Source organism: Pteropus medius, unplaced genomic scaffold (assembly GCF_902729225.1).
Source record: "Pteropus medius unplaced genomic scaffold, Ma_sr-lr_union100, whole genome shotgun sequence".
Lineage (NCBI taxonomy): Eukaryota > Metazoa > Chordata > Mammalia > Chiroptera > Pteropodidae > Pteropus > Pteropus medius.
This window is the reverse complement of record NW_024354503.1, coordinates 15,970,406-15,984,114: the sequence shown is the minus strand read 5'-3', so window position 1 is coordinate 15,984,114 and position 13,709 is coordinate 15,970,406. Positions and strand designations below refer to the sequence as shown.

At 44.1% G+C, this 13,709-nt stretch overlaps 1 protein-coding gene across 21 annotated transcripts in view; it reads right to left on the bottom strand.

Moving 5' to 3' along the window:
- Window positions 1-13,709, bottom strand: part of TRERF1 (transcriptional regulating factor 1) — a 187,427-nt gene that overhangs the window by 45,763 nt on the left and 127,955 nt on the right. The gene's annotated exons all lie outside the window — the stretch shown is intronic.

Genomic DNA, 13,709 nt, shown 5'->3' with positions numbered 1-13,709 from the left:
CCACAGGGAGGATCCTACACTTTTGTCCCTGAGGACTTGGGGCTAAAGCCTCATGAATCAGCATTATGACTGCAGCCAAAGAAAGGATCCCTATTCCTGCAGCTGTCCTGGGCAGGGCAGGGTAGGGTAAGGCTGGGAGAATGGGAGATTTTCCTTCCTCTGATGAAGCCCCAGGGAATGTTGGGGGTGAAGACAGAATGGAAGGGGTGGTGGTTGGCAGGTAGGTCTGGCACCCTTGGCCTCATCGGGAGTCAGAGTGAATGATAAACCTAAGAAAACACAAGTCAAGCACCTGAGGGCTTTATTTCTATCACTTGAGCCCCACACCCAGCACCTTGGTTGCTGAGCTGCTAGAGAGCTCCAGCAGGCTGGAGGCACAGACTGGCTTCCTCCACAAGGGGTGATGTGGGGAGGAGTGGCCAGCACTGTAACCTAGGACCACATCTGCCCCACAGACTTTCATACCCAAGGGTTCCAAGTGGGCTACTGTGGTTAGGGGTTCAGTTCCCAAATGAAGCAGCAGGCTTGGCTTGGCCTGTGGCCTTCAAAGACATCAGACTATAAAAAAACAAATGCCCCTGGACACCCAAGGCCCCAGAGGAAAGGTTAGTGTCTCGGGGGAAACCACCTCCCTCTTCTTTCAGGAAAATAGTTCACAGCTCATTGGTAACAAGTCTGTGATGCTTCCTTGTGTGTAAAATAACCGTACTTTGGTGTTTTTGTGCTTAGGGTGTTGGTCTCTCTCGGCTCTCCTACCTGTGTTTGAGACAGGAGGCACCCTAGGTTGTGACGTGAGAGCCAGCCATACTGAGGCATTCTGTACACAGCGGCAGCAACACAGGACCCATCCTGGGGCAATGCTAGGGCCACCGGGCTCTTCTCTTGTAAGAAAGGGGTTGAGACAAGCTGCCCCATGGCCCTTCTGGCTCAGACGTCTAAGAATTTGGGGGGAATTTTGGGAGTCAAGAAACAAACCAGAGGAACCTCTGGTGTCTGGGGCTAGAGGCTTTCCTAGTAGCACTTCCTAAGTTGCTCCCTCCTCCAGGCCCCTGTCGACTGGGTCCTGGCTTCCTCCTATAGATGATCACCAATCGTGGATCACACCTCTACCTTCCCAGCGGGTGTGAGCTCTCCGAGGGCAGTTTTTGCAATCAGAGCAGAGGGACTCCTCATTCAAAGGTCCAGAGGAGCCTCGCCCACCCCAGCGGCACCTTACGCAGACTCCCAGGGCCCACTGGAACCTGCTGAGGTAGTGAAACAAGAGTGAACAGACCGAGGGAGCGAGTTGGGAAGAATCCTGTAAGGGACAAGCGAATGGGAGCTGCTGAGACTAGTTTTGTCAGGAGAGTCTTGTTCCGAAGCACAACATGCCAAATTAAAGAAAACTGTATGCTTGAATTTACAGGCACGTCTTAGAATTCAAGTAGTTTAGAATAAAATTGGAAGTGAACATTCCCTATAACCCCCTCACCTGACATCCTGCTGATAGGAGTTTTGTGCGCGGATGGTGAGAAGACCATATGGGCTGGCTTCCGTCCACCAGATGGTACTGAGAGGCCTCAGGGAACCAAGAAGGTACCCTGTGCTTTTCTGGGTTTGCTCCCTCCTCTGCTAATGTTTTAGATCCCCTCTAGGAAGTCCCTAAGCCTGCCTGGACATGCTCAAGACAGATATTCTATTGGTCATTGGCCCTCCCTTATCTCACTGTCCCAATTTCTTGCCCAAACAATTTCTTTTTGCTGCTCCCAAACCAGAGGACTGAAGTGATGTATCCACCAGGGACCCTTGCAACTGAAACAAAAGGGCAGAACTAGGGCCTCTGGAGCAGGGGGCCTTGGAGAGAGTATGAGGACCAAATCCTAGGCGAAGCTTTTATAGGCGCACACATAACCCTATTTGTTGGAAACATGCCTCTACTAGGCCAGTCACGTTGAGTGTTATTTTCAAACAACCAATACTAGATTTTAAGGTCTATAGGGACAGAATTATGTCTTAATATCTCTGTTTTAAAGTTCTCTCCCTCCCTCTTCCACTGTGCCACGAGTAGTGTTTAGACTGAAGCAGATTCACTTAATGTTTATGAAATGCATCAAACGAGTTTGTCAAACACCAACCCTGTGTGCATGGCTAAAGATCAGGAAGTAAAGGAGCCAATCCCTCTCTCGGAGAGCCAATGTGGACCAAGGTCCCCAACACTGCCAGGCTTCCTCCAGCCCTGTGTGGAGATGGATCACAGTGTGGTGGGTTGCAGCTGGAAGAGCAGCAGGAAAGACTCCCGGCACTATGCTGAGGAGTTGGACTAAGACACTGCTGAGCAAATGGGAAGGAATAATGATGGTGGCTAACACATACTGGGCGCTAACTTCGGGTCAGGCATGGTGCTGAGTCTTTCAAATGCCTCCCACAACAATCACACCAGGAGGGAACACGCATATATCACACTTTACTACCTTGCCAACTTGTGATGAACATTCTCAGATGTGTTCCCTTACAAACCTCTGTGAGAATTTCTTTAGGATATATACCCAGGAATTCCCTTTCTAATAAGTTCGTTACAGCAGAGACCATAAAAAATAAAAATGACACATACAAATGACTTATAGACAGATGTATATACCACAGTATTGTTTGAATAGCCAAAGGTCGAAAACATCCCAACTGCCTATCAATAAGGGATTGGTTAAAAAAAAAATCACAGCATAACCATGTGATGGAATACTATACAGCTGTTAAAAAGTACAAGGAAACTGGTATGGAAAGATTTCCAAGGTTAAAATAGAATATATATATTTTCTCATTATTCACAGTAGTTATATCCTTTAAAGTTGGCACCAACACTGAATTAGCGAACCCTGTACCATTGCTTCTAGGGGAAATAGAAGGTTGGGTTCCTGTAAGCCTCTAGTCATTACATTTTCATCAACCAATCAATACATAATCTTGTTTTATGTGTGTTTCTATTTAAAGACACTTTATTAAATATATATTGTTGATTGATTAACACTGAAGTCGTGGCCAACAGCACTATCAACTGATGCTGAATAAAGCTTATCTAACACATGTATTTTCTCCATAAGGCACATCACAGTTTTCTTGCACTTAGGCACACTAAACAGCACTTCAGCATTACGCTTGGAGGCCATTGTAAACAGCAAATCATCAACAAAAAGCACAAAAACGCGAAAAAAAGTGGCACTAAATAGACCGTGAGTAGGACACTCATTTGTAGCATGAGAACTGAAACAAGATGGCAAAACATCACCTTAATCAACCTCTGCTAGGTGTCAGGCAACTCAATTTTTCACTGCTCTGTGCATGTCCACCAATGACTGCAAAAGCGCAATGAGTATTGCTCTTGGGGTTACAAATGAATTTTAGAGAGTAGGAGAATTTGCTAATGTGAAATAAGAGAATAACAAGGATCAACTGTATATCTGTAGTTGCTTGTTACGCATAAAGGAAATCTAGAAAGATCCAAGAAACTAGTCATGGTTGTCTACAGGGTGAATGAAAAGATGAATAGGAAGACTTCCTTTTATAACTTCTTATATTTTTCTAAATTATCGAACCATGGGAATCTATTACGTCTTCAAGAAATAAACAGATGTAATAACACAGTGAAAAACCCTGCATGTATGCTTAAAAGTAGTACATTCATGCCTTAAAGTGTTATTTTAACTTAAAACAAAAATATCTTACTATTCTTTTGAGGCAAAGTCCAGGCCTCAATAAATATTTTGTTACAGTGACTGGCTGAGACTCAGGGAATCCTTCATGAAAGATGTTAAGTTTGAACAGGACTTGCAGACTCAGAAGATGGAGAACGGTAGAGAGAGATTTCAAGAAAAGAGACCAGTATTCTGAACACTGTAGCTCTGTAGGTCAGGTGCTCAGAGTGTGTATGGGTGAATGGTTGGGTGAATGGCTGGGTGAATGGCTGAAAAGGTAGGGGAGGCCAACTCGTGAGGGGCCTGGTGTGCCAGCCTGAGCTGTTTGGATGTTTCCCCTGTTGGCAGAGGGATCATTCTCAGTTTTAAGCAGAGGGGTGGAAAGGGGTCCGGAGGGGGCGAGGCCAGCTACGAAGAGATTGTACAATAAATTGGGCATAGGAGAGGGGAGAAGATGGTCAAGGAAATGCTGTGAGGGAGGGGTCAACAGGAATCGATAACCTATCAGAAGTGGTAGGAAGGTAGGCTCTTGGGGTCCCAGATTTCTAATTTCAGTCCTTTCCAGTGTTTAAAGTGAATGAAGAGAAAAGAGGGTAGAGAGGCGAAAGCTTGTTTAGAGGCCAGGAAGCAGAGGGGGTAAATGCCTGCAGCCTCCATTTTTTTCTGTGAAGTGGGGTCAGGGTCACCTGCCGAGACAAAACCTTTTTTGGTTTAGGTTATGGACTTTGGCCTCTTCCCTCTTTTGCAAGCACTGGATGCCATGTGGTTCCCAGACGTCAGGTTCACACCTGGGAAGATGGGGAGCACTGTGAAAGCTCAGTTCTGCTTTGAGACCTAGAACAGGAGCAGTCACTGAGGCAGCTGGACCAAGGGCTCCAAGGCTCAGAGAGGTTTGTGAGGCCCCTGACAATAGGCAGAGCCATGAGGAAAAATGCCTGGAGAGCAAGTTAGAGTGGGCCCTGGACTCAGTCCACTTGTCTTTATTATACCACTTAGCATACCATTCCCAACTGTTTTATCTGCCTCCACCATCAGACTGGGATCTCTTCTAAGGAATGCCTCATCAATTCTGTCTTCAGGTGTCAGTGGAAACAGGGCACCCAGTAGGTGCTAAGGAAAGGAGAGAGGAAGAGAGGGAGGGGAGACCTTTTGCTTCCAAAGGTGGAGAAGATCCCCTAAATTCCCAATGGAAGCCAACTTCCCACTCCCTCCTTGAAAAGCTGACCATCTCCTGAGGCTAACCTTCCACAGGAACTGCTTTTGATGAGGGTCGCTGGGCCCTCTCGGTCACTTTAAATCATCCAAGTGTGCGCGCACACACAAACACTTACACACAAATCTCCTCCCCACCCACCCCTGGAACATGATTTGTGGTGATGGCGTATTGACAACATACCCACCAGCTGTCAGTTCAACATGTCTAAATATTGTGTTCCATCACCTACAACATCAATTTTTTCTAATTAAAAAAAAAGATTGGTGGCAATCCCACTCACAGCAAGGAGGGAAGATGAAAAAAAAAAAGGCACAGGTTAAAAAAAAACAGATTTTTTTCTCCCTCTCTTTTCCTTCCCTTTCCATTTTTGAACAGAAGAGTAAACAGCTTGTGGCTCCATCTTTTTAACAAACAGCCCTGGGATGAGGAGGTCAATGCTGAAATATAGGGGACTGCCTGATGTCAGTGAAACTCAGAACAGACCAGTACCCTGGGCCACAGCCAGGAACCCTCTGGCCCAATGTGGAGTCTTTGATAGGGACATTGAGGAGTTCACCGGAGGGTGTGCGTGTCCTCATGGCCAACAGGAACATTCTGGAAAGCACTGCACAAAGCATAGGCATACACTATTTTATTTTGTCCTCACTAAAAACCTGGGAGGTCAGAATTACTTTCTTTATTTGAAAATAGATGAAGAAGTTCACATGTAGGGGATGACCTGCCCAAGGCCACACAATTAGTGACAAAGGGCTAGGCCTCCAACCTTCTGATGCCAGGATGAGGTTTCCTCTAATATTCCACAGCGCCCCTGGTTCACCCACTGTAGACCTGATTAGCATGATGCCACTTCTCCCTTGATAGATCCCACCAGCTCTATCCTTGACTTCTGAAGGGTCGACGAGAGCCAGTTTATACCACAGTATAAACATGTCACGGGAATCTGGCCAACAGCTCCTAGCAACCTACAACCCTCTAGCATATAGCCATGAACTTGGAAGTATGAAAAACAAATTGATGCACTTCACACCAAAAAACCTTTCTATTTCTAAGCTTCAAAGAGTAAGCTCCAGCTACCTGGAAAATATTTTTACTTAACAAGAACTTCTCACTGAAGATAAACAAATTGGTTATGTGGCAGGCATGATCCTCACAGAAGTACCAAGATCACTGGTTCTGGAGTCAGAAGACCAGAGTTCGAATCTTAATCTTCCACTGGCAAAGTGAGGGCCCGGCAGGCCAATCTAGTTTTTTTTTTCTTTGGTGCCTTGGTTTTGACATCTATAAAAGAAGAATAACAGTACCTATTGGTCAAGGTTTTTTGTGAAGATTAAACAGACATGCGACCTGTGTGGCATCCAGTGAGAACTCACGGAGGCTCACTACCCGGGGTGGAGCTTCTGTTGCTTTGTTTTGACTTGGGTTTACATCAGGCTCAATGACTCAGTTGTGATTGAATCAGTTTGGTTATATTTGTTTCCTGGGCAACCTTCAGCCCAACCTTTGTTTCAATTAGCGGAATGGTGCTTAGGGACAGGAACTACCAGAAGTGGACACAGGGAGGAAGAGAGAAAAACCGTCTGCTGGAAAATCTCAGTAGTCTGGGCTATTTGGGGTAGGAACCAACAACTTTACTTGCCCTGACACCCCCTGAAAGCACCACTGTATCAGGGTACATTCATGTGTATCCATGATGAAAATCCAGAGACATCGTGGAAAGGCTAAAGTGCATTTAGAAATAAACAGAAGAGTGTAGATGCTCACATGACTTGCTCATAGTTGAAGAAAGCTTTCTGGGGTAGGCAGGTCTCTGCAAAAGAGGTCTATGGTTCCCCAGGGGTCAGTGTGATTCAGGTGGTGCCTACAAAGGACTCTGAGTGTGGTCACGCATCAGGCCAAGTTGTCAAGCATGGTTACTGGTAATGAAGGAGTGTTCTGCTCTCTGAGGCCTAGCTCTCAAGCAGAGTTAAGACCAGGAGAGGAAAAGAGAAGTCGTTATTTAATGGCCATCTAAAGCTTAAAAATATCTTTGGTGATCATTAAAGAAAAAAGTTTAAAGGGGTGTGCCCCGGTTACCCGGAAAGAGTCATTTCATTCCCTCTATGACACCAGATAAGGTGACAGTCTACTTCCTTTCCTGTTTCAAGGGGGCCCCCAGCTCTCAGATTCTAGGAAACTGGCAGTAATTCTGTCCATATCTGCCTCTCAGCCTGTTGAAACAACGGCCCCCTTTAAGGAAATTGGGACACACTGTCTGGCAGGGCTGTCCCAGGAAGGCGGGCCTGGGGTGGCCTTGGTGGCCCACATCTGCTCCTGGATCTCATGGGCAAATGAGATCATTCCTGCTGGAAGCTCCTAACTCCCTCAGAGTTCATGTCAGCCTTGCAGATGTTGGAGAAGAAAAAATGAGGCCAACAAACCCTTAACATTTTGGAGGTACTCTCACATACCCATTGTTTTTCTGTGAGGCAGCTCCAGCACAGATTATATTCCCATTTTGAGCTAAGCTATGGATGTTCCAAGGAAGAAAGAGATTTCTAAAGAATATCATGTACCTGTAAGAAGCAAACCTGAGAAGGATGAGAGACGGAGGCCTCTGGTTCCAGGCCAAAGAGCCCCCGGTAACCACAAAACCACTGCCACTAAAATGAGACCAGAGCCTCCACGTGACTTGAGTTTCTCCAAACATACAAAGAAGGCATCATAGAAGTGCAAAGAAACAAATCCCTATTTATTTCTATTCCATCATTACAAATGTCACAGCCTTCTCTGAATAGCTCTCATTTTGTTCTCCTTGTTCCTTCCACTCTTGGTCTTCTGGACCTAAACCAAGTCTCCCCCTGTCTTCTTGGTTGTGTGCACACAGATTATCTCCCTCCTCATGGGACACTCACAGGAAATTTAAACATTCTCAGATGGGGTTCTTTAAGCCCACTTCCCCTGCCTTCCACCCCCACCCCCCACTCGGTTGCTGTGTATTCAGGAAATGCAAACCCAATATAGAGATAACTCGGACCAAACAGAAAATGAGACCGGTCCTGTGACCTTGTTGGGCAAATGACTTCCCCTCTCTACACCTCAGACTCAGCTTCTGCAGAATGAGGAATTTGGACCCGATGGGCTGCAAGGAGGTCCCTCCGGCTCTGACCTCCTAAGGGTCAGCTGGATGAACCTTCCCAGACCCTGCCTGGCTCAGGGACACCCAACAATCCTGATCCAGGATATCGAGGCAGTAGAGTTTTCCATCACTGACACTTGATCCCTAAGGATCCCAACCTAGTGTGCGGGGGCAGTGCTGGGAGTACGCACACCTGGATTTCAGTCTCAGTTCTGCCATCTTTGGAAAAATGGGAAGGACTGAGTGAGTGCGGGAGCTTGTCAGAGCAGCCTTAAGCTCCAGCTATTAGGTTTTAATTTTTTTTTAAATAGAGTAACATATATGACTAGTATAATAAAGATTTTTAAACTATTTTTAGAAGAGAGACCACCCAACAGTGAGAAAGAGCTGATGGTGAAGACTCAGTTTAAAATGTATTCCCATGGGCTTTTATGTGACTGTGCACATATATGAGCCCTTTGCCTGGGTGCCTCCTATCTCTATACCTACAATAACCCCAGCTCCCCAAACTCCTCAGATAGGTCCAGACACGAAAGAACCAGAACAACTTCCTGGTTCTGGAAATGGTCCCCACATCTGCATCTAGGACAACTCCTTGTTTCACTGTGCAGGGCTTGGCCAACTAGAATTCCACCTGGAGTGTCACTGATGAAGAATATTTAATCTACCAATTGAGCTCCCCATAGGCCAGGCCAGTGGATGGTGTAAGTAATCAATCTTGGCTCACAGCTCTGAGTAACTAAAATGGAGGAGAGACAGGAAGCATGAATCATCATCAGGAGAGAGGCAGTTAATAGACTTTGAGGTTTGTAGGCGGAGGGGGGCGGTGGTGGAATAGGGTGGGGTTGGGCCTGGCCCCTCAGCTGGGTGTAGCGTACCCAAGACATTATCTTGGGAGCTGTGGAGAAGAAAGAAGCCCCTCCCTAATTCCAGCAACATCCACACTCAAGCTCCTAGAAACCCTCAAACGGCTAGATATTTGAGCAACATTTGGAAAAAGAAGACAAGTAGCTGACTCCAAATAATTGTTTTATAATCATGGACAATTTTTGAAGAAAGTTGCCAATCCCCGTTTTACAAAAGTGAATCAATGGCCTGGGGTGAACTGAAGCATTTGTTAGAGAGACAGAACAAATGTAAACCTGCTCAAGACTACCACGCTCGTGGGCCATAATTGATCAAACCCACTTGCGAAACCCAGCAACACACAGTCAAACATTAAATGCAGGACTTCTCAAGGTTTCTGATACGCTAACTTAGGTGACTCTCCAAGCGAGGCCATAGGCCATCTGTGGAGCTGGAAGCAGCACACTGAGTCTCACTGGCTCACGAGAAGGCCTGTCTCTCTATACCTCAGTTCACACCACTTCTACATCCAGGAGGTACCCGGGTCCTTTTCAGCCACCTCACCCTACCTGCCCCATAGGGCCAGCTCAAATCTACCTCCTCCAGCCTTCCCTGACCGTTCGAGGGCACAGTGCCGTTCCTGGGAACCCACTCTCAATACCTGACACTTAATCTTATGAAGATGGTTTATCTTTTGTGCGTTTTTTGGTCATAAAGTCTTTTTAAGTTAATAGACTTTATTTTTTAAAGTAGTTTTAGTGTTACAGCAACTCTATGCATTTTTTATGCCACTCGCCCACTGTACAAAGCCAGAGTACTACAAATAGCAGGTGCTGAAAAGAGTTGTTGCCTGATAGATATCAAATCAGGAAGTGATACAAATCTGAGAGTGATATAAAGCCACTTACTAGAAGGGAGTCTGTGAAATAAAAAGTGTCACATTAGCTTTAAGAGCAGAAGTAAAATGGACAGTGAAGACCACCTCTCCCATCCCTGCTGGACGTATGTCCAGCAGAGCAGTTGTGCCATTCCCTTGACCTAGGGGCACCACAAGGGTAAACTCCCCAATGAGTGGTGTCATGAGGCTCCAGCCCTCTCATGGCTCTGTGACGGAGGACACACCTCAGAGGGAGAGGCTGAGATGCTAGGGGTGCCCCAGAGCCAGAACCGATGCAAACACTGGCCAGACCAGTGTGTTCTGTTTTCCCTCATATTATTTTTCATAACACCCCAGTTTGAAGAACATAATAGTGAGGCTGTGAATTCCATACTGACCCTAGATTTCTGCCTCCGTTTTCATCACATTACAGAAACCAGCCTTGTCAATGTCAAAGCATCACTGAACAAGAGCACGGGCCTCAGTGAAGTCTGTTCTCAGTCATAACATTAACTACCAAGGCCTGAGTGCTTACGACACTCCAAGCTTGTGTTATAATCTCTCTGTACATTGTCTCATTTATTCCCTGAATAGCTCCATCTGTGTTACAGATGAAGAAACCGAAGCGCAGAGAGACTAAGCCAGCGAGTGATAGAGCTAGGTTCAAACTCAGACTGCACCCAGAGCCCAAAGTCTCATATAACACTGTGCTCTGAGGCCTCCTCTCTGATGAAGGGGCACGCTACAAGACACAAAAACCAACAGCAGAAAGGATGGGGTGGAGAAGGAGGAAGAAGCATAGGGAAGAGAAGAAAGGGAGAAAAAGGAGAGAGTAGCATGAGGACAAGAGGAAGCTGGGGTCTGGAGGAGGTGCGCATGGGATCTGGCTGTGGGTCCAGGAGGACTTTGCGGAATGGGAATGAAGCAGGAAAGTTGCTGGTGACCGCCAGAGAAATGAGCCGCAAAATATGCAGAAGCCATTTCCTCTCTCAAGGAAGATAAACAATAGATTCATAAACAATTTTACAAAGTTGTCCAGCTATTTAAAGTGTTCTGGTAAGAGCTCACATCCTTTGTGAGCATAAAGCTAATCGTGCCCCCCCACACCCCAAAATGGCCAACAGTTATTTTGGGATAAAAGAAGGTGAGGAAAAGGGATAAATGAGGAACACACTCTTTCCTGGTCCATTGCCTGCTAAGCCTGTGACTGTAGCCAGTTACGTGTCCTCTCTGAGCCTTGGTTCACTCTTCTGTGAACAAGGAATAGTCATTCCTGCCCCACATGGCTATGGTGAGGAAAGAACATACACTTTAAGCCAGATACCCTACTTGACCTTCTCAATTTAAGCAATTAACATGCTGAATAAAATTTAAAATATAAAAATTGTATACATAATGCTGAGCTGGTACAAATGGAAGAATTCTTCAAAGACCCAAAATGGACCAAAATCAGGAAACTTGGGAGGTGATCTAGCAGCAAAGCTGGCTGTCACCCGTAGTGTTCTTGCTGAACACTTGAGATTGTAGGTTTCCCCGTGGCAGCTGCACAGGGTTCAGGAAACAGGAGAAAAAGCCTAGTCCCTCTATAAAGATGGGATTCTAAAAGGCTCCACCCTCCGTGAATGAGAAATAAAAGCACAACACAGAAGGGAACTGCAAGGAAATCCGGCCTTGGGCTGGGTAGAATGGGAGGAAAATCTTTCCTGAAAATTCGTAATCAAATGCTGGACATCACACAGGTTTACAGTTTGAATTCAGGCTACTTATGTAGACAGAAAAACCTTTGGGAGAAAATTAAAGTGATTTTTGGTTGGTGGCGTCCCCTAGAAATCTAGTAAAAGTTAATGTAAATCCTCTCTGGAAAAATCAACTGTCAACCCATACTTCAAAAAATTCTCAGAGATAAAGTTACAACAGAAATGAGCAGATCACAGAAGACAACAAGAACAGGAATCAAGGCACTGTGAGTACTAGCCAGCAGAAACAACAGACGGCAGAATCAGACCTGCAAAGATTTCACATTCTGGAATAACCAGACATAAAATTCTACAATTTCTAAATAGCTACTTCGATATATTAAAGAAATAGAAAAAGAAATTTGCAAGTATGAGCAAGAAATAAAAAACTAGAAAACGGCCAAGCAGATTTAAAAAACAATGGACCAGAACTTCTAGAAATGATAAATAAAGAAACTGAAAGCAAAAAAATTCAATGGATAGATTAGACAGCATTTGAGATACAGAATAAATTAAATGGAAGACAGATTTGAAGAAATTATTCAGAGTTCACAGAGAGATGAAAAGATTAAAAATATGAAATAGAGGTTAAGAGATACAGAGAACAGAATGAGAAGCTCTACCATAAGTCAACCGTAGTTCCAGAAGGAGATACTACAGAAAATGGGAAAGACATCATACTCAAAGAAATAAAAGGTGAGACTTTTTCAAAATTGTTGAAAGATACTCATTTTTAGCTCTAGGAATCCCAATGAAATCCATGTGGAATAAAGACAGAGAAATTTACACCTAGTTACGAGACAATGAAGCTGCAGAACACGAAAGAAAACAATATATTTAACATAACCAGAGAGAAATGCCAGGTCACTTATAAATGAACAGCAATTAGAGAGCCAACTTTTCCACACTAACATACACAGCAAAAGGCGGTGGATTAACGGCTTCAATGACCTAAGAAAATATCCAGTAAAGGTATCTTTCAAAACTGAGAGCAAAATAAGATATTTTCAAGCCAACAAAAACCAAAAACCAAACCAAACGAGAAAAAACTTGAAGTTTTACCACCAAGAGACTCTCAGTAAAGGATAATGCTAAAGGATTTACTTTAGGTGAAAGAAAAATGATCTCGGATTCATGAAAGAATAGTGAGAAAAGGTCTTGATAAGTATGTGGGTAAATCTATACAAACACTGTATGAAACAATCTCTAACTAGTAGGGACAAAACAGGGTAGAACAAAAACACAGGATAATGACTATATATAAATTGGAAGAGGCAGTGGTTAGAATTAAACCAGTTTATGGTTCTTATACTATTTGAGAGGAAGGTAAAGACACTGATTAATTTTAGACTTTGTTAAATATGAGTATGCCTGTTAAAATAGCTGGGGTAACCACTGCAAGAACAGATGTAATTTCCAAATAAAGACGGAAAATGGAATGAGGGAGGAAACACTCCAACCAAAAAGAAAGAGCAGAAAAAATGGAAAGTCTATAAAGATGGTAGAAACAAATCACAATTCATCAATAAGATATACCTATCCTAAACATTTATGCACCAAATAGCACTGCCTTAGAATACACAGAGCAAACATTTCACCACTGTGGGGGAGAGACTGACAAATCTAGTGGGAGATTTTTAACATATTTTTCTCAATAACTGATAGATAATTCAGACAAAAACAGAAAAGCACCTATTGTAGATGATTTGAAAAGCACAATGAACTATCTTATATTGGTGCTCATATATAGAAAACTATATCCAATAATTAGAGAATATACATCCTTTTTACTCCTAAAATAGTTAAGGAAAAAAAGTGTAAAAAGATAAAATATGAGAAAGGAACACACAGAAGTGGTTCAATGCTTATTTCGAATTCTAAGGATCCAAACCTATTTTGTCTTAAAAAAAAGAGAATCTATCTTTCTTGTTCACTGACATATCTCTAGAGTCTAGCACAATGACGGGCACAAGTTGAGTGAGCAACTAGAGGTAATGAAGTACTTTCCAACATGGAAGAGAACAAGAGGACAAGGTGAGTGGTGCCAGTCTCTAGGGAGAATTCATACAGAAAAGAAAAGCAGAGCCATGATGATCGTCTTCAAATCCAAAGAGTCATGTGGAAGAATTTTCGAAAACCCAGTCTTTGTGGTTCCACATGACAGAGCAGTGAAGAGCAGACAGAAATCCCAGAGAAGAAGAATTTGTCCCAATATTAAGAAGAATTTTCTAACAACTCGCTGTGCAGTATT